Raw genomic sequence first — 4,940 nt, forward strand, 5'->3', positions numbered from 1 at the left:
CGGTGGCAGAGGGCGGCGGCGGCCCTGCCTGCCCCGGCTGTGCGCGTGGGGAGCGCGGGCCGGCGTGGGCGAAGCTGCTGCGGGACCAGAGCGGCTCCGAGGCCCCTCGCTTGCCTTAACTGTCAGGGTTTTGTTTGTTTTAACCAAAAACATGTTTATTTGGGGCCTCAATGAAGCAACTTTTCTTCCAACATAATCAGGATTAACTTAGGAAAATGGGCCTGCAGCTTTAAAGCGCTTCCCTTTAAAGGGAAATTCAGCTTTAGAGGATCTAAAACATTAAAAGGTGAAACAAATTCTTTTTTTTTTTTTTTAAAGATGACCGGTAAGGGGATCTCAACCCTTGACTTGGTGTTGTCAGCACCACGTTCAGCCAGCGAGCAAACCAGCCATCCCTATATGGGATCCGAACCCGGGGCCTTGGTGTCATCAGCACCGCACTCTCCCGAGTGAGCCACAGGCCGGCCCAAGGTGAAACAAATTCTATGTTGTTGCCATTTACCGGACAAAACAGAACCGAGCATCATTCAAGGGGTCCCAGTCACAGCTCAGGTCCTTCTCCGGGCACCGGCGTTGTCATATTATTTCCACTTAGCAAAATCTGACCCAATTTAGTAATCCCTCCTCCTGGGGGGACTTCATAACCATTTTCTCATCACTTCATCCCGGTGTGAATTCCGGGTCTTACACATTCGTTCACAAGCCCTGCTGGCAGCAGCTGTGACGGGCTGGTGGTGGCATTCGCTGCTGTGGCCACGCTGGAAGTGGCCTACCATGAAGTTTTAAATATCTTGCTTTTTACAAACTCCTTTGTTAAAAATATGCAAGGGTAGCTTTGGCCATTTTGGGACAAAACTTTCTTTTAGAAACTAGTGTAAGTCTAGAAGTAATACAAGCACATGGTTAAAAAAAATTTTTTTCAAATGGCACTTTAGGACCCCGAATGAAAAGGAACATGCCCCTCAGGTCCGCCCCTGGCTAACCCCAGTTAGGGCAGATGCGTCTCCTTGCAGGCAGGTTCTGCACACGGATGCTGCCTCCACGCGTGCTTCCGACTGAGTTAGCAGCTGGAGCTCGGCAGGGGCGAGGCCCGCGGGAGGCTCTCCCCACCTGAAAGGACTGTTCTCCAAGGACAGTCTTAGGCCTGCCTCAGGGTCTTTGCATTTGCCTCCTTCTGCCTGGAGATTGTCCCCAAGAAGTCACATGACTCACGGCCCCACTTTGTCAGGTCCCAGTTCCTCCAGGAGACCCTCTCAGGTCATGTCAGCTCAGAGAGCACCCTACCATCCTCGACTCCTTCCTGCCTTTCTGCAGTCTCTGCTTCCTGACTCAACCATGAGAAGTAAACTGCACAAAGGCAGGATGGAGTTGGGTCTGCTGGTTCCTCCATCACCTAGATCAGTGCCCAGCACACAGTGGACACTCAGTAAATGTGTGTTGATCAAACAAAGAGTGTGGGATCACAAGCCTAGCACCGTGACTGGGCCACAGCAAACATCAGAGAGTGCTTGCTGAGTGAATGAGTGAATGAGCGAATGAATGAGTGGTCCGGTCTGCTCCAGTAGTTTGTGGTGTTAAAAAGGCAGTTTGGGGGCCGGCCCGGTGGTGCACTGCTACAGTGCGCCGCTTGAGAGTGCGGTGGCGCTCCCGCCGAGGGTTCGGATCCCACATACAGACCGGTTCCCGCTCACTGGCTGAGTGAGGTGTGGGAGCAACACCGAGGGTTGTGATCCCGTTGCCAGTCCCGGTCCGGTACGGGCGCGACACTGAGGGTTGCGATCCGTTGCCGGTCACGAAAAAAGACAAAAAGGAAAAAAAGAAAAAAAAAAAGGCGGTTTGGGGCCGAGCCCGTGGCGCACTCGGGAGAGTGCGGCGCTGGGGGCGCAGCAGCGCTCCCGCCGCAGGTTCGGATCCTATATAGGGATGACCAGTGCGTTCGCAGCGCTCACTGGCTGAGCGCGGTGTGGCCGGTCTCAAAAAGGACAAAAAAAAAAAAAAAAAAAAAGGCAGTTTGGGGCAATCTTTGGAGGTGAGGGTAGGGATGGGAGGTAGGGAATCAGGTGAGCAGAGCGGCTCCACGCCCCAGGCCAGAGTCCACAGGAAGCCTTATCACCCCTGCAAGGCTGGGCAGCAGAGGCTGCATGTGTCCATTGAAGGCAGGACATGAACTCTGAGTCTTCTAGCTCAGGGCGACCCCTAGATCCACCTCAAGGTGGGGACAGGGCTAACAACAGGGTTTGGAAAATCAAGATTTGTGCAGCCGGAGGCACTTGCAGGACCAGGAGAGGAGTGAGCCTATCCAGGCAGAGGTGGGGGTTTCAGCCAGGTTGGGGGGACAACACCGCCCTACCTGAGCAGACGGGGTGCAGACAGTGGGGTGTCAGCCAGGCCGAGGAAGCAACACCACCTGGACCCCTGCCGTGGGTAGGCTTGTGGCCAAGCAGTCACCTCCCTTGTGCCTTAGGGCCTTGTCCAAGGGTTTCAGGGAAGCAGGGCCCAGAGGGCAGGAGTGGAGACCAGAGAACCCTGGGAAAGGCTCAAAAACTGGCAGCAGTTGCTGGTCCTTCACTCCATGCCCAGTGCTGGGGGTACCTCAGGAGACAGAGGGGCCCAGTCCCCCTGCCCTCCTCTCCCCAAGGAGCCCTGGGCTGGCACAGCAAGAACATAATTACAACCGGGATAGGTGTCTCGAAAAGTACAGGGGCTGCATGGGACCTCCAGACCTGGTCTGGGCTCCAGAAACCCCCCAGGGTAACAGCAAAACTGAAAACTACAGGGTGGGGAAGGTTTCAGGCCAGGCCAGAAAGCAGAGTGGAATGAGGAAGTGGTCAGAGCTCAGGACAGGAAGGACACAGGCCACACCTCAGTCCCACAGCCAAAGCCAGGCACTGACTCCAGTCTCTTCTGTACCTCTCCCTCCAGTGCCCAGCCAGGGTCCACAGGGAAGCCCACAGACTAAGGGCCAGTGGGGCTGCCTCCCCCAGGGCTCTGGACACTCTGAGAAGCCAAGCCCTTGTTTTCTCTGTATAGTGGGCTCAGGTTCACGAGTGGCCCTGACCTGGCCTGGGCACAACTGGCTATGCTATCCTGAGTTTCAGTAGCGTCCATCACTGCAGGCCGCTGACTGCCACACCCACACTAGCCTCCACCCCAGTCCCACAGAATTGTCCTCAGGCCTCCCCATCCCACAGGCCTCACCCTGGCTTGGTGTCCCACTCCAGATAAGATGGCGTCTCCTCTCCAGATAAAATTTCCTGTGTGCTGGCCATCCACTAGGCACCACTGTGTGTCAGGTTAATGCCAGGTCTTGGGGCAGCCCAGCCTTGCTCCCAAACAGCATGGGGACTCCTGGGGAGACAGCCACCTTAGCCAGGATGAAAGCTGCCTGATGCTTTAAAGGTGGGGGCATCTAGCCAGACTTTCTAGGGGATGGGGGATCAGGTACCTGAGCTGAGTTTTGAAGGATGCTCAGCAATTGGCCAGAAGCAGATGGAGAAGGGATCTTCCTGGTAGAAGAGCCACCAGGTTCAAGGGCCCAGAGGTGAGAGAATGTCAGTACCTTAGGACTGGGGCTGGGGAGGGGGTGTGGCAGAAACAGGGTAGGATGAGGGGGTGGGGGATGGGGTGGAACGGACGAGAGACTCCAGAACAAACGCTTGCATATTGTGCTGGGTCTTTGGCCAGAACTGCCACTAAAGGGGAAGCCAGGGATGGGCCCCCATGACCAAGCTCCGTGGGGTGAAACCGAGCTTATTGCTTTTTAGGTCTCCCCCACCAAAATTCCTTACCACAAAGGAGCCTTGAATTTGAGTGAGTAACTCCAGAGAAGTGGACCCAGGACACTCCCTGGCCAGGGCAGCTGCCCCTACAGCCTGAGACCCAGGCACCAGTGCCTCAAGCCCAAGGACACAGAGGCCCAGGTAACCTGTCCAGATAAGATTTTCTGTGCACTAGCCATCCACTGGGCACACTCTGGGCCCAGCTAATGCTAGGTCGAGGGGCGGCCCCACCCTGCTCCCAAACAGCACTGGGACTTCTGGGGAGACAGCCATCCTAAGCCACGAGGGATTATAGGGAGGCCGGCCAAGGGCCAAGGGAGGCCCCCATGTCAGCAGCCTGTCTGGAGGGTGTTTGGCAACAGCTGACTTAGCTCTGAAGATGGACAGTCTGCTTAGAAAGCAGAGGCAGCAGATAACGCATGGGCAATGGTCAGGGGCAGGTGCCTGTGGCAGTCATAAGTCTGGAAAGATGGCCAGGGGTGATGGTGGATGGGTACCTGCAGGGCCTGTAGGACAGGCAAAGGTGGAGGCAGGGGGTCAGGCAGACGGTACACTGAGCACCTCCCTGGCTTCTGGAAGGTCCTACCGGTCAGTCCTGAGATGAATTTCCAGTGTGGGAACACAGTCTAAGGCCTGGGCGCTCCCCACTGCCCACCTCCATCCGGACTGAGCAGCTGGAGACAGAGTGACTGGATCCCAACTGGAGACGTAGCAGAGGCCCAGGGGGGCACAGGGCTGTGAGAGCCAGAAGAGCAGCTGGAAGGGTGTCCAGCCAGAGGACGGGGATGCCTGAAGCAGGGGACCGTGAGAGCTAAGGGGAGCTGGTCCCAGATGGGGATCTGGGGGCACAGGAGAGAGTGGCTTTGTCCTGCAGCCGGCAGGACAGGTCAGACTGTCCCTAGGGGCCAGAGGAGGAGCCAGCAGCGGCAGGGACAGAGAGGCCTCTGTGAGCGGAAGCGCCCCGCTGGCTGGAGCCTACGATCCTCTTGGGGCCCTGCTGCCAGAGAAGGGGGCCGCAGAGTTGGCGGTGCCTGTGGCCCGAGGTCGAGGGAAAGGGGGGTGTCCCTGGACCGGGTGCACCCCCAGCCTCAGCCCACGAGGCCACCTGGCCAGCCCCGGGCCCCGCCGCTCCGAGAGGGGGCGCGCCCGGCGCCGGCCGCG

This window comes from Galeopterus variegatus, unplaced genomic scaffold, assembly GCF_000696425.1.
Source record: "Galeopterus variegatus unplaced genomic scaffold, G_variegatus-3.0.2 Scaffold1360, whole genome shotgun sequence".
Taxonomy (NCBI): domain Eukaryota; kingdom Metazoa; phylum Chordata; class Mammalia; order Dermoptera; family Cynocephalidae; genus Galeopterus; species Galeopterus variegatus.